The sequence below is a fragment of the Poeciliopsis prolifica genome, unplaced genomic scaffold (assembly GCF_027474105.1).
Source record: "Poeciliopsis prolifica strain line A6 unplaced genomic scaffold, Auburn_PproV2 SCAFFOLD149, whole genome shotgun sequence".
NCBI lineage: Eukaryota > Metazoa > Chordata > Actinopteri > Cyprinodontiformes > Poeciliidae > Poeciliopsis > Poeciliopsis prolifica.
In genome coordinates this window covers 147,501-169,419 of record NW_026562524.1, presented here as the reverse complement: position 1 = coordinate 169,419, position 21,919 = coordinate 147,501, and the positions used below count along the sequence as shown (strand labels likewise).

The 21,919-nt window shown below is 46.0% G+C and overlaps 1 pseudogene; it reads right to left on the bottom strand.

The window, feature by feature from the left end:
- Positions 1-11,823: 11,823 nt before the first annotated feature.
- LOC129355883 (nephronectin-like) overlaps positions 11,824-21,919 on the bottom strand; it is a 15,894-nt pseudogene continuing 5,798 nt past the window's right edge.

Sequence of the window (21,919 nt, the reverse complement as noted above, 5' to 3'; positions counted from 1 at the left end):
ACAAGTTAAAATGTCAAGACCAGGTGTGGCCCTCTAGCACAGCAGGAGGCAAACTGGGCCACCCTAAACACCGCTTCAATGGAGGTGGACGACCACCACAGCCTGGATCTGGAAATACAGGCTCAGAAATCCTGCAGACAAAACAGCAGCAGCGGTCCAGATATGGAGCAGACCTAAAGAAATCATTTACTGCGATAAACTGGAGCTGACAATCAGCGTTAATGCTTACCTGCCATTCCACGCAAATGTTCAAACACATACTCATAAAACGAGAAAGAGGAGGAGAAGAGCAGCACAGTGGCGTTTTACCTACAATCATACACAAATTCAGATTTTCTAACAAAGATCAGCTATTGTGCAGGGAGAGAGGACACCAGAGCAGCATGCAGCACACTTAGCGATTTGTTGCAGTTTATGGCCAGAAGCCACAGGGGAGCATGAGGAGGACACATGTCCAACTGAACCAGCAGCTACTTATAGACCACACCCACTTTACCCAGATCCAGGTGACAAACTGGAGGATGGAGGATGGAGACCCAGGTGACCAACTGGAGGATGGAGATCCAGGTGACCAACTGGAGGATGGAGATCCAGGTGACCAACTGGAGGATGGAGGATGGAGACCCAGGTGACCAACTGGAGGATGGAGATACAGGTGACCAACTGGAGGATGGAGATCCAGGTGACCAACTGGAGGATGGAGATCCAGGTGACCAACTGGAGGATGGAGGAAGGAGATCCAGGTGACCAACTGGAGGATGGAGATCCAGGTGACCAACTGGAAGATGGAGATCTAGGTGACCAACTGGAGGATGGAGATCCAGGTGACCAACTGGAGGATGGGGATCCAGGTGACCAACTGGAGGATGGAGGATAGGGATCCAGGTGACCAACTGGAGGATGGGGATCCAGGTGACCAACTGGAGGATGGAGGATAGGGATCCAGGTGACCAACTGGAGGATGGGGATCCAGGTGACCAACTGGAGGATGGGGATCCAGGTGACCAACTGGAGGATGGGATCCAGGTGACCAACTGGAGGATGGGGATCCAGGTGACCAACTGGAGGATGGGGATCCAGGTGACCAACTGGAGGATGGAGGATAGGGATCCAGGTGACCAACTGGAGGATGGAGATCCAGGTGACCAACTGGAAGATGGAGATCCAGGTGACCAACTGGAGGATGGGGATCCAGGTGACCAACTGGAGGATGGGGATCCAGGTGACCAACTGGAGTATGGGGATCCAGGTGACCAACTGGAGGATGGAGGATAGGGATCCAGGTGACCAACTGGAGGATGGAGATCCAGGTGACCAACTGGAGGATGGGGATCCAGGTGACCAACTGGAGGATGGAGGATAGGGATCCAGGTGACCAACTGGAGGATGGGGATCCAGGTGACCAACTGGAGGATGGAGATCCAGGTGACCAACTGGAGGATGGAGATCCAGGTGACCAACTGGAAGATGGAGATCCAGGTGACCAACTGGAGGATGGAGATCCAGGTGACCAACTGGAGGATGGAGGATGGAGATCCAGGTGACCAACTGGAGGATGGGGATCCAGGTGACCAACTGGAGGATGGAGGGTGGAGATCCAGGTGACCAACTGGAGGATGGAGATCCAGGTGACCAACTGGAGGATGGAGATCCAGGTGACCAACTGGAGGATGGAGATCCAGGTGACCAACTGGAGGACGGGGATCCAGGTGACCAACTGGAGGACGGGGATCCAGGTGACCAACTGGAGGACGGGGATCCAGGTGACCAACTGGAGGATGGAGGGTGGAGATCCAGGTGACCAACTGGAGGATGGAGACCCAGGTGACCAACTGGAGGATGGAGATCCAGGTGACCAACTGGAAGATGGAGATCCAGGTGACCAACTGGAGGATGGAGACCCAGGTGACCAACTGGAGGATGGAGACCCAGGTGACCAACTGGAGGACGGGGATCCAGGTGACCAACTGGAGGACGGGGATCCAGGTGACCAACTGGAGGACGGGGATCCAGGTGACCAACTCGAGGATGGGGATACAGGTGACCAACTGGAAGATGGAGATCCAGGTGACCAACTGGAGGATGGAGACCCAGGTGACCAACTGGAGGATGGAGACAGGTGACCAACTGGAGGATGGAGACCCAGGTGACCAACTGGAGGATGGAGATCCAGGTGACCAACTGGAAGATGGAGATCCAGGTGACCAACTGGAGGATGGAGATCCAGGTGACCAACTGGAGGATGGAGATCCAGGTGACCAACTGGAGGATGGAGGATAGGGATCCAGGTGACCAACTGGAGGATGGAGATTCAGGTGACCAACTGGAGGATGGGGATCCAGGTGACCAACAGAAGAATGGAGATTCAGGTTCAGAAAGTCAGACTCCAGAGGAGAAGAAGCAGTGACGTTTCAACTAGATTAAACTGTTTCCATCAGTCTTAATGTCAGCCGACTTAATGTTCGGCCAACCAGGTGACCCGTCAGCTCTTCAGTCCTTGAAACCACAAAAAAACCGGAGACCCGCCGAACCACTCATGATAAAAAGGATCCACTGGATCCACTCGATCTGAGAACCACTGGGGTTCAAACTGATCATTCATTATTAGCTTCCTGAAAAAGAGCCAAGTCGCATTTTATTTAAATTCTACATAAAAACAGCTGTTGTTACTTAAGTGTAAATAGATCTAATCAAGTATTTTGGGCCAGTGCTCCCTGAGGATAGTTGCTCCATGACTTCATTGTTGCTAATAAATCATAAAATATTTATTCATCAAGTCATTTTAACATTTTATATCAGATTATTTTCTATAACAGTCGTTCTGATGTCTTTTAAATCCAACAACAATATAATTAATAGAAATAAAACATTTACATTATGATATATATTGTTTGTATTTGACAGCCACACATTAATTTTTAATGTAGCTGAAGTGGCTCTCTGCCCAGGGCCGAACCAGGAACCAAAAACAGAACCACTGCCTGCTCAGTCAGGGAGAGGGCGCCCCCTTGTGGTGTTAATGAAACATGGCAGAGTGGCAGACAAATTCAATAGAACTAAAACAACTTTCTGCTCCTTCTGATTGGACTAGTAATTTAATCTTTTTCCATAAACATCAGAAAGTGTTTAAATTGTTCACAATAATAACCTCAGAACAGCAAACAGATCCAGGTTCAGTTCAACCTCAGATTCTGTCGGTGATTTTACTGATTCATCATCAACAGAAACTTCATGACCCAGCAACAGCGCCCCCTGTGGTCCAGGTTCAAATCAGTCTAAATGCTCCAGTGACCTTAAAGGTTTTTTAATACTTTATATTTTATTTCAATGACAACCTGAGTACCTGCAGGTTGTCATAAACCAGCATCAGTGGTTTCCTGTCTGACTGACTGACTTTCTGATCATTGTGGAAAAGTTTGACCCACTTTTCACTTATTGTGTAAACAAACTTATTCATGTGTGATGTTTTGTTGATATTAGCAGAATACCAACCAATTTTAGCAAACAGTGGTGATGGAAAGGCAGTTAATGATGCTCATCAGTTACAGATGGTTACAAGGTGTTAGTTTGTCTGTATTTTGACTGATTGCTGTCAAGTTTCCAAAGAAACTTTAGTGTTTCTGCTGGTGGAGGCGCAGAGACCTGCAGCTGTTTCTGGTGAAATGATCCAGATTGTAAAGCATGTCAGAGTCCTGGGAACCTCCAGCCTGCAGGGTGCTTGTGTTGGACTTTCTGTCTTTGGAAAGAGACACCTGCAGCTTGTTTTCCAGGTTTTGCTCTGGCAGCGGCTGATTGCAGATGATCGTTTTAAAAATGCTGATTCTGTTGCACCAATGGATCAGAAATGTTAAGATTTTTTCCACAGAAATGATCATGAAGTCGGTTTAAACCTCATTTCCTGTGACATCCAGTATATCGATGACTGAACATGTAAACATGAACCTGATTGAAACCAACTGAGAGCCAGACAGTGGAGGAAACATCAATGTGTGGAAACTTTGACTGAAGTGTTTTAGAGCAGCAGAGACATGTTTTTGTTGTTTTCCGTTGGCTGAGTGACGCTGTGCTGAATTATGTTTTCACTGTTTGGTCTCTCATGCAGCGGAGGCGTCGCTTCACTCTGAGCAGCTTCAGGTGTTTGTTTTTTTTCTGACTGCAGGTTGAAGTGTTGAACGCTGACAGAAAGCGTGTGATCTTCACTTCCTGTCTCCCACACAGAGACACAAACAGAAAGAATGTTTTCTGCTTATAAAATACATATTTTATTATTTCATTAACAGGAGAAAAAACTCAATCAATCTAAAATAAAAGTTCTGATTCTGGTGTTTCGTTTACAACCTGTTCACTTTCAGACTTTTTTTAAGGTCACTGAATGCAGCATAAACTTCTTCAGATTAAACTTTTATTTTCTTGTTTTTAAGGTTTGGTTTCAGGTTTTCTGTTGCTTTGACAGAAAAATGAGGCTCTGCTTCTGCATCACCAGTGCAGTTAGAGGAAACCAGTGGAGGAAGTGGGAGGTTTCTGTGTCTGAGTTCTCACCGTTCTGAACTCCATTTTACTCAAAGTCAAGATGAAAATGTTTTTCCTGCATCTGCTGTGTGAGTAAAACCTGCTTTCAGTGTCTGGATTATAGTTTTTATTGATAAAACTGCTTAAATTTTGTTGAACTGAAGTTGGTGGTCAAAGTATCAAAATGTATAAAAGGACTTCATTAATAATGTTTCCATTGTCTAATAAAACTAATCTTGTTGTTTTCTGTAGTTTTGGCCTCTCTGCTGTGCAGCTCGACTCATCAAGGTCAGTAAACTTTAGAGAAAATTCACTCCTGTTTGGTGACGCAAAGCATCAGGAGAACAGCCTCACAGACCGTATGTGGTTAAATCACATCATTCTAGTGATTATTTATTTATGGCAGTGATGTAAATTAAAAGAGGAGGGTTTTCTGTGCCTGAAATTTAATTTGCTTTCTTGTTTCTAAAAGACGTTTTTATGTCACTTCTGCTCTGAACCTGACCTGGAACCAGGACAATAAAACAGGATGAGAGTTCTGCTGACAGCGGCGCCACTGTGAGCGTCGACTCAGAGAAAATGTCAGCTTAACGGTTTGATCATATGTAAAGGGCAGCATTAAGTAAAATCAATTGTTTTGATGTAATGTGAAACCAGTTGGTGTCAACAGAAACTGAAGCTTGTCTTCAGTCCTGCTCTGGTTTATTGGGGGTAAAGGCTCTGAAACAAAATGTTCTGGATTTACCTTTTATCTGTGAGATCCTGACTGAAATCTCCCCAAAATGAGATGACCTGTCATTTGGTGGAGGTCTGAGTGGAGTCATGATCTGGACCAACGGATGGGCCAGCTGGACATCAGACTGGCCTCCTTCCTGAGGGAAGAGTTGGAGCTGCTGCTGGGAGGTCCGAATGGGAACTAGGAATCTCTGGAGAGACCAGTTATCTCATGCTGGTCTGGGATCACCAGAAGATCCAGCAGAAGACCCAACTGAACCGGTTAGCTGTGTGCACCGACCTCAGATGGGTGGAAAAGCAGTAAATAATAACGTCGAGGCACCATGATGGACATGGGAAGTGAGAGACAGGAAGTGACTTTATTGTTCCCCAGGTTTTTTGTGCCATGACTTGACTTGTTCAAGTGAAGCTAACATGTCTGTGGAAACAGCTCACCTGCATTGATCAGAGTTTCCTTTCATTCCTTCGCAGCTCATCTTGTTGCTGATTTCAGCTCCTCTCAGTTGTTTGAAGGAACCCGAGTGACTCTGAAATGTGAGGCGGACGACGGCTCTGAAGGATGGACCTTGAAGAGAAACACAACCAAACGGATGTCAACGTGTGGAGACGGCTGGGGGAAAAGGACCAACTCCTCCTGTACCATCGAATTCCTCTTTATACAAGACTCTGGTCTGTACTGGTGTGAGTCTGGATCCTCCAACAGCGGCAGCAGCAGCAGCAGCAGCAGCAGCAGCAGCAGCAGCAGCAGCAACAGCAGCAGCAGTTGCAGCAGCAGCAGCTGCAGCATCCAGCTCTCTGTCTCTGGTAAGATCAGACTGTGGAGTTAGTGTTGCTGTGTGGAAATGGATGAAATGCTGTAGTTTGTCTCTGTGTTGAAAGGATCAGTGATCCTGCAGAGTCCTGTCCTCCCTGTGATGGAGGGAGATGACGTCACTCTGAGCTGCAGAGCAAGGAATCCAACCCACAACCTCCCAGCTGCTTTCTATAAACATGGCGTCTTCATTGGTGATGGATCAGCAGGCAGCATGACCCTCCTCCATGTTTCCAGCTCTGATGAAGGCCTCTATAAATGTAGCATCAGCGGTTCTGGAGAGTCTCCATCCAGCAGGGTCTCTGTCAAAGGTCAGAAAATACAAAGAAAACACCAAAACCTACTGAGAGAAAAGAGATGAGGTGATGTTCTCATTGAATAATGACATTTTTCTTCTAAAATGTCACATTTTAAGTTTTTCCTGATGATCTAGAAGTCATTGTGTTTCGTAAACCATACCTGAACTGGAGGAAACTTCAGGGTCCTCTGAGTACCACAGAAAGACCTGCTGATGTAGACAACACACTTTGTGATGTAGAACTGGAAGGGGAGCTGAGCTTTAAATCAGACGGTTGATAAGAACAGTCAGGATGGAGCCATGAAGGTCACTAACTGGAATCTACACCAATGCAGCATTGTGATGGTAAATGGCCTGTATCTGTGCTTTATCAAAGTCAGAGGACTCCAAAGCACTTCACGCTACATTCAGTCATTCACACACTAGTGTTGATGAGCTACTGGCTAGTAGCCACAGCTGCCTTGGGGCATTCTGACTGAGGCCAGGCTGCACCGGCCCTCCGACCGCCGCCAGCAGGCCAGGCGGGTGAAGCGTCTTGTCCAAAGACACAATGACAGAAATGGACGGAGCATCTGATGGTGAATGAACTGCTACTGTTATCAACAGTGACTGAGTTCAGACCAGCATGTACTGAATAATTCTGACTCTTTTATTCCTTTAGTTTGATCAAGGTGTTCTCACTTGTCAGGATTTCTACCTAAGCCACTAATATGCGCAACATTGTCCAAAATTGCACCGCCACGCATTAATAATCTCGTGATTTACAGACATGTGGACAGTAGTTACCCATAGCGGTTCAGTGATGTCGCCATTTTGAACCATTGATGAGGTCATTGGGGGTCGTACAGGCGAAGGCTGGTCTGTACCGTCCAACCCAACTCAACCCGACCCAACCCAACATGACCTGACCCAACCCAACATGACCTGACCCGACCCAACCCAACCTGACCCGACCCAACCCAACCCAACATGACCCAACATGACCCGACCCAACCCAACATGACCCAACATGACCCGACCCAACCCAACATGACCCAACATGACCCGACCCAACATGACCTGACCCGACCCGACCCAACCCGACCCAACATGACCCGACCCGACCCAACATGACCCGACCCCACCCGACCCGACCCAACCCGACCCAACATGACCCGACCCGACCCAACCCAACATGACCCGACCCGACCCAACCCAACATGACCCGACCCAACATGACCCGACCCAACATGACCCGACCCGACCCGACCCAACCCAACATGACCCGACCCAACCCAACATGACCTGACCCGACCCAACCCAACCTGAACCGACCCGACCCAACCCAACATGACCCAACATGACCCGACCCAACCCAACATGACCCAACATGACCCGACCCAACATGACCTGACCCGACCCAACATGACCCGACCCGACCCAACATGACCCGACCCGACCCAACATGACCCAACCCGACCCGACCCGACCCAACCCGACCCAACCTGACCCGACCCGACCCAACCCAACATGACCCGACCCAACATGACCCGACCCAACATGACCCGACCCGACCCGACCCAACCCAACATGACCCGACCCAACCCAACCCAACCCAACATGAACCGACCCAACCCGACAAGACCCAACCCGACCCGACCTGACCCGACCCGACCCGACCCGACCCGACCCGACCCAACATGACCCGACCTGACCCGACCCAACCCAACCCAACCCAACCCAACATGACCCGACCCGACCCAACCCAACCCGACCCAACATGACCCAACATGACCCGACCCAACCCAACCCGACCCAACATGACCCGACCCGACCCAACCCAACCCAACCCAACATGACCTGACCCGACCCAACATGACCCAACATGACCCGACCCGACCCAACCCAACCCGACCCAACATGACCTGACCCGACCCAACATGACCCAACATGACCCGACCCGATCCAACCCAAGCAATGAGCTGCTGTCTCTCAGATTATAGACGAAGTTCCTTCCTCATGTTGCCTCTCAGCTCCCGGTGAACTAATTTAAAATGTTTTATTTACAGCCAAACCTCTAGTCTCCCCGCCGTCCTCCGGAGCCGCGGCCTCCGCCTCGGGCCCCCTACAGCTCACATACACAGTGCTGCGCCACCTGGTGGTGTTCTGTCCATACTTCATCTCCACCATCATCATGGTGTTGTTATATCAAGCCAGACCATTCGGTAACTCCTCTTTAACTCTGATTCTCTAATCAAAGATGACTCTTGACTCACAATAACATTTGAGTTGACTGTTTTTAACACTTTCTCTGTCAGCAGAAAACAACCTGGAAAGTTCCCCACCCACACAGTCTGAGCAGGGAACAGAGGTCAAGGTCAAAGTTACCACAAATAATTATGTGTAAATGCAGAGACAATGTTCCAATCAGATTGTGTCAAAATGTATATTTCATGATCAGTTTATTAAGCTTTTAAAGATACTGAAGCCTCCCTTCATTCCAAAGGGGAAACCTCGTTCCTTAAACATATCAGAGATTATAAATATGGGATGCAGATTTTACAGTCTAAAGGAGAAAACCTCAAGATAGTTTCTTTGCTAAATAAGCTTGCATCCATTTAAAAACAGGTCTAGAATTAAATGCTTTTACAAAAACCTTCAAGTTTCAATCTGATTTCTGTTTTAATTTGTGAGGACTTCAGGTTATTGTAAAGTCGTCTCTAAATATGAGTGAAAAATCAAATTTTTCAGCTGCAGCTCATCCCAGACTGGGAGAAGAAGACATTTAAACCTTTTGTTTTTCACCTGAAATCCGGTCAGGTGCCGGTGTCCTGAAACTCTTAGATCTGTCTAACACGCCTGAATCAAACGGCTGAATCACTTCCTCAAGTTCTCCAGAGTCCTGATTACTTTTCTCAGATGTGTTGAAGTACAGAAACATTTAATCCAGGCTGGATCTGAGAACCCTGATCTGCAGAATGTGATCAGGGTTCACATCCTCATCAATCTCAGTAACAGAAACAAGTCAACTGTGTCTAGACTTTAAAAAAATTACCACATCATTGATATTATGAGAATAAAAATGTTTTTAAGATGCATTTCTCTAATTTCTTTTATAAAATTAGCAAATTAGTCTCCCTTAAAAAGAAAATCCAAAGGTGGCAGATTTTACAGAAGAGTAATTATAACTTAATAATATAATTATAATTATTTTATTACACATTAATTCGACCTGCATCATGTCTAAATAAAACATTTAAACAAGCATTTTACAAACTGAATATATTTGAAGCTGTGTGTTACAACACAATGTGTTTCAGCTCCTAAATTATTAATTTGGAATTAGATTAATATCTAAATTACCCTGGAGTCATGTGCAAGAGATCCACAGTACAGAAGAGTAGCAGCTGGAGAAAAAAATAATCAATCATGATTATCTATTTAAACAGTTCAGTGTTTATATCATAAAACACAAAAATAAAGTCAGAAAAACATCTTACAGTCAGCAAATGAAAAACCAGCAACAGACATTAAATTTTAACAAGTTAATAATCAAATATGTTGAGTAATGTTTCAATTATTATCGTTCAAAAGCAACTCAGACACATAGGATTCAAATATTCACTAAACAGGTTATTTATTTAGCTCCAAACTGCATAATCAGTTTGCAAATAAAGGAATATGGACTTTTATGGGATGCCATTTGTAAAGTCACGTAATTAAACATTAAAAGCAATAATTTGACATATTGAACAAAAATGAATATTTTGTTCTGACCAGAAGTTTAGTCACCAAGTTACATATTTAGCTGCAAGTATTGAGGAAGGCAGGTATTCTTTGTAATTATCAAAAATTCAACTCCAAACTGAATATTCAGTGTTTTTGGTGACTTTCTGTAAACTGAGTGAACACGTGACCCGCTGGCAGCCAATGAGCATGCAGCTCCTCAGACAGAAGTTGTTTTATTTTGACACTTTTACTCTCAGTAATTTAGACTTCAACAGGCCGTCCTGCTCCGTCTATCTGCGCAGCAGCGGTACCAGTCTGCGCCGGTTCCGGGGGCCCAGAAAGCGCAGCAGAGAGTTAATCTGGGGGAAGGTATCGGAGCCGGTTCCGGTGGAAACAGCAGCAGAACAGCAGACAGCAGGGACAGAAGGACTGGAGGTGAAACCAGACCCGGTCCAAACACTGAGGCTCACAGGTCCTTTTACTGAACAGAACCAGCTGCCCCAAACATTCACGACCAGCGACCCGCAGCGCCGAGGTCCAACAATTCAACAAACCGAACCGAACCCGCCCGGGACCGCCTGCCACCGGCTTCCTGTCATTTGACATAGAAACACCTCAAGTGTCTCGAAAAAACACCAAAATCACCGAGAAAAGGTCCAAAAAGCCGAACCGGTACCGCTGCTGACAGAGGCCGAGAGCAGCGTCATGACCCGCCGAGAGCAGGCACGTCTTCCGCCGGGTCGGCTGGCGCTGCTGCCCCCTGGTGGCCAGGAGGAGAAACACCAGGCGAACAAAACATAGTTCAACTTCTCTATTTACCATTTTATTATTAGATTACACATATTTTTAAAACAAGTACAGAGTGTTATTTTAATATTTTACATTTCTATTCAACTAGTTAACAATATTTATACCTTTTACACAATATTTGATACATAAAAAAGCAGTACCTTTCATTGAAATGTGAAAAGTTCAGGCTCATTAATCATTGTTCAGTCGGGTTTAGATTTAAATAAAACACCTGGTGCAGTGGAACAAAGATTCAAACATCTGATCAATAAAGAAAATCTTATTGAATTGTTTTACAGAAACGATCAGATTTTAAATGACAGATGTAATTCCCATCATCCGCCACCAGGTGGAGCTATAACGTCCTCAGGAGGTCAAACTGTCAGATTCTCACATAACTGAATAATTTATGTTTTCAGATTTTTCCAAGACTCAAGTCTTTAAAAATGTATATGGTAATTTTACACAGCTTGAATAATCTTATTTTATTTACATTTTAGCACCAAAATATCCTAAATGTTTTCGCAGAAAGAAAAACTGCTGTAATGCGTGGAGCCTGCAGCAGGGGGCGCTTCTGAACCTTTAAGGTTACCAGAAAACTTTAAACATTCACATGAAATCCGAAACCCTCCTCATGTTGCTGGTCTCCTGTTATTCCTCCTCGTATGACGTCATGTGATCGTCAGCAGAAACCAGAAGAAGAGAAGCCTGTTTAGTAATTACAGCGTTAGCAGGAGGAAACCGGCTGTAAATCACAGGCTGAGTCCGAAAACCCAGGAATCCAGATGTGTTCTGGTTCTGAGCAGCAGATGTTTGAAATGAATCATCAGGAAGTCCCGCCCTCCTGCTGCAACAGCCCCACCAGCTGCATCTACCCTCTGAACTAGTAAACAACATTTATTTTGGGTCAAATATGAATATAAACCACCAGATTTGCTCAGATTAACAAAATTATGCTCACTTTGAGAGAAAATCTCATTAAAAAGAGAAACAAGTTTATTGTTTCACAAACAGTTTTTATTTACATAAACATTGAATATTACAGTAATATTTTATGAATTAACATTTAACACAGATTATATAACAATGTTTTACTATTTCATCAACAATCTGTAATTAATCTACAGGGATTATCAGCAGATTATTTGATTTCTGATTCTAAGTTATAAATCTGGTCTGCTGTTTGGAAATATGGTTTTAATAAATAAAATGTATCAATGGGAGCTCAGTCACAGGAACTCGTCATATTTCATCCAAACAGGAACCAAAACAGGGCGGGACTTAAAATCACCAGTGAAGAAGCGTTGAGGCGGCGTTTTTCCTCCACCTGTAACCGGCTTCATCACCTGAAGCAGTAAGTAATCGCCTCGGCCTCAGCGACCGCTAGCGCTACCGTCTCACCTCAGGTCACTCTGAGGTCAGACAGAGGTCACTCTGAGGTCAGACAGAGGTCACTCTGAGGTCAGACAGAGGTCACTCTGAGGTCAGACAGAGGTCAGACGGAGGCGACATTTTAAAATTAACGCAAACGACCAAAACAAAAAAATAAATCTGATCTGAGCATCGAGAGCCAGAAATGGAAAGCTTTTAACCAATTAGAAAACAGCAGACTGGCCCTTTAAATGAGATCCCACTGATGATGTCATCGACACGCCCCTCGTCTCAGTGTGACATCATCAACAGCAATCTGACCTTGTCGTCCGGGCCTCCGCTCAGCCTTCAGCAGCACCTGCACACATCATCATCATCATCTATAAATCCATCGTCATCATCAACATCATCATCATCTATAAATCCATCGTCATCTTCATCATTGCCACCGTCGTCATCATCATCATCACCATCTTACCTTGTCCACTGACTCCATCTCCAAGGTAACCTGCGTCTGCCTCCACCCGTGCCCACCTGTCCTGGTCCAGAGGGCGGAGCCATACCTGAAACAGCCAATCAGGATCAAGCTTTCACCCAGCGCTCTGCAGCAGCACCAGTCTGGTTAGAGGTCAGAGGTCACGGCCACTGCAGTACCTTTGGTCCCGTCCTTTCTTGCGGACAAACAGCTGCAGGACTCCCACCTGACGCCCCGACAGCCAATGGGAGAAGGAGAAGCAGGCGTCGCCGCGGTTCCACGAAGGCAGAATCTGGACGGCCAATCGGGCGCCTCGGACGCCGCGCTGGCCGTCCTTCAGCTCCGGGACCGAAAGGTACCGCCCACCTGGACCAGGAGTCAAAATCATTCTGGGTTCATGACGAATCACAGAGCTGCTGGTCTGCAGGTGTCGTTACCTGCAGGAGCTTCCACAGATTCCCAGGACAGATCTCCGTCTCGCTCAGAGATCCAGCTGCAGACGCCACGACTGAAGCTGCAGCGGAGATCACCGGCCGCTGCAACAGAGCAACAGAGTCAGAGCAACGACAGAGTCAGAGCAACGACAGAGTCAGAGCAACATCAGAGTCAGAGCAACGATAGAGTCAGGGCAACATCAGAGTCAAAGCAACATCAGAGTCAGAGCAACGATAGAGTCAGAGCAACGACAGAGTCAGAGCAACGACAGAGTCGGAGCAACGACAGAGTTGGAGCAACGATAGAGTCAGAGCAACGACAGAGTTGGAGCAACGACAGAGTCAGAGCAACGACAGAGTCGGAGCAACGACAGAGTCGGAGCAACGACAGAGTCGGAGCAACAACAGAGTCGGAGCAACAACAGAGTCAGAGCAACGACAGAGTCGGAGCAACAACAGAGTCAGAGCAACGACAGAGTCAGAGCAACATCAGAGTCAGAGCAACGACAGAGTCAGAGCAACATCAGAGTCAGAGCAACGACAGAGTCAGAGCAACCACAGTGTCAGAGCAACGATAGAGTCAGAGCAACGACAGAGTCAGAGCAACATCAGAGTCAGAGCAACGACAGAGTCAGAGCAACCACAGAGTCAGAGCAACGATAGAGTCAGAGCAACATCAGAGTCAGAGCAACATCAGAGTCGGAGCAACGACAGAGTCGGAGCAACATCAGAGTCAGAGCAACGACAGAGTCAGAGCAACGATAGAGTCAAAGCAACCACAGAGTCAGAGCAACGACAGAGTTGGAGCAACGACAGAGTTGGAGCAACGACAGAGTCGGAGCAACGACAGAGTCAGAGCAACCACAGAGTCAGAGCAACGACAGAGTCAGAGCAACCACAGAGTCAGAGCAACGATAGAGTCAGAGCAACGACAGAGTCAGAGCAACGATAGAGTCAGAGCAACGACAGAGTCAGAGCAACGATAGAGTCAAAGCAACGACAGAGTCAGAGCAACCACAGAGTCAGAGCAACGACAGAGTCGGAGCAACGACAGAGTCAAAGCAACGACAGAGTCAGAGCAACGACAGAGTTGGAGCAACGACAGAGTCGGAGCAATGACAGAGTCAGAGCAACGATAGAGTCAGAGCAACCACAGAGTCAGAGCAACGACAGAGTTGGAGCAACGACAGAGTTGGAGCAACGACAGAGTCGGAGCAACGACAGAGTCGGAGCAACGACAGAGTCAGAGCAACGACAGAGTCAGAGCAACGACAGAGTCGGAGCAACGACAGAGTCAGAGCAACGACAGAGTCAGAGCAACGACAGAGTCAGAGCAACGATAGAGTCAAAGCAACGACAGAGTCAGAGCAACCACAGAGTCAGAGCAACGATAGAGTCAGAGCAACGACAGAGTCAGAGCAACATCAGAGTCAGAGCAACGACAGAGTCAGAGCAACCACAGAGTCAGAGCAACGATAGAGTCAGAGCAACGACAGAGTCAGAGCAACATCAGAGTCAGAGCAACGATAGAGTCAGAGCAACGACAGAGTCAGAGCAACGACAGAGTCAGAGCAACGATAGAGTCAAAGCAACGACAGAGTCAGAGCAACGACAGAGTCAGAGCAACGACAGAGTCAGAGCAACGACAGAGTCGGAGCAACGACAGAGTCGGAGCAACGACAGAGTCGGAGCAACAACAGAGTCGGAGCAACGACAGAGTCGGAGCAACGACAGAGTCGGAGCAACGACAGAGTCGGAGCAACGACAGAGTCGGAGCAACGACAGAGTCGGAGCAACGACAGAGCAACCACAGAGTCAGAGCAACGACAGAGTCAGAGCAACCACAGAGTCAGAGCAACGATAGAGTCAGAGCAACGACAGAGTCAGAGCAACGATAGAGTCAAAGCAACGACAGAGTCAGAGCAACGATAGAGTCAGAGCAATGACAGAGTCAGAGCAACATCAGAGTCAGAGCAACGACAGAGTCAGAGCAACCACAGAGTCAGAGCAACGATAGAGTCAGAGCAACGACAGAGTCAGAGCAACATCAGAGTCGGAGCAACGACAGAGTCAGAGCAACGATAGAGTCAAAGCAACGACAGAGTCAGAGCAACCACAGAGTCAGAGCAACGACAGAGTCAGAGCAACGACAGAGTCGGAGCAATGACAGAGTCGGAGCAACCACAGAGTCAGAGCAACGACAGAGTCAGAGCAACCACAGAGTCGGAGCAACGACAGAGTCGGAGCAATGACAGAGTCGGAGCAACGATAGAGTCAAAGCAACGACAGAGTCAGAGCAACATCAGAGTTGGAGCAACGACAGAGTTGGAGCAACGACAGAGTCAGAGCAACGATAGAGTCAAAGCAACGACAGAGTCGGAGCAACAACAGAGTCGGAGCAACAACAGAGTCAGAGCAACGACAGAGTCGGAGCAACGACAGAGTCGGAGCAACGACAGAGTCAGAGCAACGATAGAGTCAAAGCAACGACAGAGTCGGAGCAACGACAGAGTCGGAGCAACGACAGAGTCGGAGCAACAACAGAGTCAGAGCAACGATAGAGTCAAAGCAACATCAGAGTCAGAGCAACGACAGAGTCGGAGCAACGACAGAGTCGGAGCAACATCAGAGTCGGAGCAACGACAGAGTCGGAGCAACGACAGAGTCGGAGCAACGACAGAGTCGGAGCAACGACAGAGTCGGAGCAACAACAGAGTCAGAGCAACGACAGAGTCGGAGCAACGACAGAGTTGGAGCAACGACAGAGTCGGAGCAACGACAGAGTCAAAGCAACAACAGAGTCGGAGCAACGACAGAGTCGGAGCAACGACAGAGTTGGAGCAACGACAGAGTCAGAGCAACGATAGAGTCAAAGCAAACATCAGAGTCAGAGCAACGACAGAGTCAGAGCAACATCAGAGTCAGAGCAACGACAGAGTCGGAGCAACATCAATTGGTTTCTGTGTTGTTCTGTAAAGAACATTTTAAGGTAAACACAGTTTCCTCACTAGACTATAATAAAACCATTAAATATGTATGAATCTAAAAACAGAGTAATTTTTTTATTTGTTTGAACCGTTGCAGAAAGTGAAGTTGGTCTTTGGACTGGAGAAACATTTCTGGATCGATTCATTTGGTTCTTGTTTGTCTGGAAAGTCCAGCAGGTTGAACTCTGGTCGCCCAGAAACCTCAGCCTCGGTTCTGTTGAAGGAAACCCGAATGCCTAAGAGAACGACAAACGGACCAGAAACCGCTCCGACACCAGGAAGTGGACCAAGCACAAGGCATTATGGGTAAATAAAACAAACGCCACAGTCTAACACTAGCGGAAGAAGAAGCTCATTTTTACCAAAGACTAAAGAAAAATCCTAAAATGTTAAAATGACACCAAAACGGTTTTGGTTTGATTCCCGTTTGCTCAGAGGCTTTTGTTCAGCTTTCAGGTCATAATTAATCCTTTTCTGAATCAGTTGTGTTAAACCGTTCACTGGTTTAACACAAATATTCTGATTGCTTCAGCACTAAGGTTGTTTAATGATTGCTGCTAATTTTTCTTCGGTTAATTGATGACTAAATTGATTAGCTGTCTCTCCTCCCTGTGTTGAGGCAGATTTATGCCAACCAATCAGAATATTAGTCCAATCCTGCGTTGACTGGTCAGTATGTTGTTGCTGCTGTTTTTCCGTTTCTTTGAACAAAGCCCAGGAAGCGGTAGCGGGGTCATAGAGGGGTTGTAGTGGGGTCATAGTGGGGTCATAGTGGGGTTGTAGTGGGTCATAGTGGGGTCATAGTGGGGTTGTAGTGGGGTCATAGTGGGGTCATAGTGGGGTTGTAGTGGCGTCATAGAGGGGTCATAGTGGGGTCATAGTGGGGTTGTAGTGGGGTTGTAGTGGGGTTGTAGTGGAGTTGTAGTGGGGTCATAGTGGGGTCATAGTGGGGTTGTAGTGGGGTTGTAGTGGGGTTGTAGTGGAGTTGTAGTGGGGTCATAGTGGGGTCATAGTGGGGTTGTAGTGGGTTGTAGTGGAGTTGTAGTGGGGTCATAGAGGGGTCATAGTGGGGTCATAGTGGGGTCATAGTGGGGTTGTAGTGGGGTCATAGAGGGGTCATAGTGGGGTCATAGTGGGGTCATAGGGGGTTGTAGTGGGGTTGTAGTGGGGTTGTAGTGGGGTCGTAGTGGGGTCATAGTGGGGTCGTAGTGGGGTTGTAGTGGGGTTGTAGTGGGGTCATAGAGGGGTCATAGTGGGGTCATAGTGGGGTTGTAGTGGGGTCATAGAGGGGTCATAGTGGGGTCATAGTGGGGTCGTAGCGGGGTTGTAGTGGGGTTGTAGTGGGGTTGTAGTGGGGTTGTAGTGGGGTCATAGAGGGGTCATAGTGGGGTTGTAGTGGGGTCATAGAGGGGTCATAGTGGGGTTGTAGTGGGGTCATAGTGGGGTCGTAGTGGGGTTGTAGTGGGGTCGTAGTGGGGTCATAGTGGGGTCATAGTGGGGTCGTAGTGGGGTTGTAGTGGGGTCGTAGTGGGGTCGTAGTGGGGTCGTAGTGGGGTCATAGTGGGGTCATAGTGGGGTCGTAGTGGGGTTGTAGCGGGGTCATAGAGGGTCATAGTGGGGTCGTAGTGGGGTCGTAGCGGGGTCATAGAGGGGTCATAGTGGGGTCGTAGTGGGGTCGTAGCGGGGTCATAGAGGGGTCATAGTGGGGTCGTAGTGGGGTTGTAGTGGGGTCATAGAGGGGTCATAGCGGGGTCATAGAGGGGTCATAGTGGGGTCGTAGGGGTCATAGAGGGGTCATAGTGGGGTCGTAGCGGGGTCATAGAGGGGTAATAGTGGGGTCGTAGTGGGGTTGTAGTGGGTCGTAGTGGGGTCGTAGCGGGGTCATAGAGGGGTCATAGTGGGGTCGTAGCGGGTCATAGAGGGGTAATAGTGGGTCATAGAGGGGTAATAGTGGGGTCGTAGTGGGGTTGTAGTGGGGTCATAGTGGGGTCATAGAGGGGTCATAGAGGGGTAATAGAGGGGTAATAGTGGGGTCGTAGCGGGGTCATAGAGGGGTAATAGTGGGGTCATAGAGGGGTAATAGTGGGGTCGTAGTGGGGTTGTAGTGGGGTCATAGTGGGGTCGTAGTGGGGTCATAGTGGGGTTGTAGCGGGGTCGTAGCGGGGTCATAGAGGGGTCATAGTGGGGTCGTAGTGGGGTTGTAGTGGGGTCGTAGTGGGGTCGTAGTGGGGTCGTAGTGGGGTTGTAGTGGGGTCGTAGTGGGGTTGTAGTGGGGTTGTAGTGGGGTCGTAGTGGGGTCGTAGCGGGGTCGTACCGGGGTCGTCCCGGGCGTCCTGCGCCGTGTTCCCCAGCTCGATGTCAAACTCCCAGACGTGGTTTTGTCCCGGCAGCCGAGGAACTGAAGCACAACGACAGACGAGTTAGGAAACGGCAGCTGCTCCTCTGATTGATTATCTACTGAAAACTAATTTAACTATCACTACATCATATCAAATGTAAACATTTAAGTTGCGTTATGTAACTTTGATTAAAAAGAGCTTTCTTATATATTTTTATAAAATTATAATTATTCATGACAGATAATCTGTGAATGAAGTCAAGCTACCACAGTCAGAATCGACTAATCGGAGTCAGAGGAGGGTTTTAGTGCTGCCAATCATCCTCGTGTTCATCCCCTCCTCCTTTCCCTCTGCTACGCTACAGCTAGCTAACCGCAACATGACCTGCTACAAATGCTAAGGCTAGTTAGCATAGCCATTGATGAATGGTTTTACTTTCTCTACCATAGTATATTTGCAGCATGTACACAGGGATGATTGGCAGCACTACGTCCTCCTGGCTCTGATTGGTTGTTATTTGTCTCATTGCAACCTGTCACAAACATGGTGACAGTTTTAGTAAATATGGAAAACATATTTCAGGAGATGAACATCTGTCGGCCGCCTCACTGTGAACGTCGCCTCGCTGCCTCTGCGTCACGACCTCGTTGATCCGGTTGCTCAGCGTCGCTGTCACCGCGGCGCTGGTTGCTGTAGCAACCGCAGGCTCAGCAGCAGCCGTGGCGCCGGTAGCTGGGGATCTGGTTGTCATAGCAACGCTGGAGGTAGCCTTCGAGGCGGTTGCTATGACAGTGGTCGTCAAGGCAGCGGTAGTTTGGTAAGCGGTGGAGGAGACGGTGGTTGTAGTGGGAACAGTGGGAACAGTGGGAACAGTGGGAACAGTGGAGGTGATGGATATTGTAGTTCTGGGTCTGTGTGGCTGTAAAGTCACTTTAAGAATCCCTGGAGAAGAAAAAAACACAAAGTTGTAAGCCAGACTATTATTATTATTATTATTATTAATAATAATAATTATTATTATTATTGTTGTTGTTATTATTATTATTATTATTATTATCATCATTATTATTATTATTATTATTATTATTGTTATTATTATTATTATAATTGTTATTATTATTATTATTATTATTATTGTTATTATTTATTATTATTATAATTGTTATTATTATTATTATTATTGTTATTATTATTATAATTGTTATTTATTTATTATTATTGTTATTATTATTATTATAATTGTTATTATTATTATTATTATTATTGTTATTACTGTTGTTGTTGTTGTTGTTGTTCGTTCAGTTCAGTTTTTTGTGAAAATTCACTCTAAATCCACAGATTTCTGCATTGTTGAACTAATGCTTAGTTGTGAGTTCATCAGCCATGCTACCTCCCACCTCCCAGGTGGCAGCGTTTCTTCTACTGCACGCTGCGTCCATACAGCGAGTTACAAAACGTCACATTTACAGTCACATATAAGGAAAGCAGCAGACGTCTGTTCTCCATCAAAATGGCAGAAAATATTGCAAAATTCCTGCAAATAATTATAAAGTATCGATTTTTAATTGATAAAAATTAGAAAAACAATCGTATGAGTCGAATATCGGTTCATTTTTGTTACCAGTTAAAACAGACCAACTCCTTAAATCTGAGGGTTTAGTTTAAATCTTGTTTCTCTTTCTGGTTTCATGAAGAAATGTTTAAAACATGATCAAGTCCAAATATCTGGTTCTGTTCAGCCCAAACATCCGAATGTAACAGCAGCAGCATGTTGGGATAAATTGTGTTAAATGCCCAGATTCACACCCTGAGAGATTCTGGTGAAACTAAAAATACTTTACTAATAATTCAAATCTTCACAGAACATATTGATCCAGAACCGCCGTCCATCTAAACCCAAACCCGTCAGCTGATTACAGAACTCAGCAAACAGCCTGTTGTTTACGTCCCGCCTCATAAAATGGATCATTTCCAAATAAAACTGCAGGTTTTGAGTTTTTCAGAGATTCATTTGAATTAACAGGACATTGACCTTTAACCTTTGAGTGGTTAAAGGTCAATGTCCTGTTAATTCAAATGAATCTCTGAAAAACTCAAAACCTGCAGTTTTATTTAGAAATGATTGTCGGGTTGGGTTTTTGTGTCGTCACCTTTGCAGCTGCCGTCTTTGCACCGACACTTTGGAGAGGAAGGGTTGAGGGAGCAGAACGGCCGAGTGTCTTTATCTGGGCACAAACAGAGGAAACGTCTTATCACATTATTATCTATGTTATAATAACTGCATCACTGCTGCCAGGAAGACTTCATGAAGTTCATGTGCAAAAGATCAGATTATTAATACTTCAGTTTTAAAACCACCTGGATCTGTAAAGGCTTGTTTATTCCTTCTTAAATCAAAGATCTTCTATGTCTGACAGGATGACAAACAACCTTCAGCTTCATTTAAAATGTAAGAATTAATAAATGTTGATGTTCGGTTGTTTGCTTTGTTTATTATTAGTTTACTTTCTGACGCTGTAAAGCCGTTTTACTGACATCTGAAACGTTCCTGAGTCTGCAGAGCAGAAAACGAGTCAGAATCTGATCCTGATGTTTTTCTGCTTTGGGGTAAAATAAACATCAGATGTTTGAACCCGAAGGAACAAATCAGACCAGAAAACCGTGGGAAAGAGGAGCAGGAAATGAGATTTTATTTTAAGAACATAAATTTGATTTATTTTGTCTTAAAAAGATTCCTGAAAATATGAAACTAAAAACACGTTAGCACAAAAAGTGCATTTAGTTTATAATCTCGAGGTTTTGCATGATATCAATACTTTGTTTTGGGTGGATATTTAATCATTAATGAGCTTTTCATTCTTTCTTTGCTTAATAAAAAATGACTTGTTTTATCCACTCAACGTTAAATAATCAGTGAATCAGATCATCAGGATGAACTGGGAGGGTGTACTTTATTTATACTGTAAATATTTTTAATAATTATTTTTAGTTTGAGCTGCCAGTGAAGGTTTAATCATTGCTTTTAAAAGTAGATTTTGCCAGTAGAAATTCGCAGTTCAGATTAAACTCGAGCTTCAGATTAAACTTCATCTTAAATTTACTTTATTTTCCTAATATTTAGACTTTATTCTCAGATTACTGTACTCTTGTCACATGATGAGTTTATTTTTGTTAAATCTAATCCTGACTCTTACATTGACCTGAAAGTCTAAATGAACAGAAACTGTAAAACTGGCTTGTCAAACAAAATGGCCGCCCTGGCTGCGATGACGTCACTGTGACGGAAACACCAGGAGCGGATTGGTGGAAAAGTCTCCTGATTTTCCAACAATTCAATCATCAAAGACCAAAATGTGATTAATCAATAAAGTGATTGATCGCCAGCCGTAGGTAGTGAAAGCACTCGTTCAGGTGATTTCTGAAGATGGATCAATAATGGAGATTGATTTTGAAGGGGGTTTAG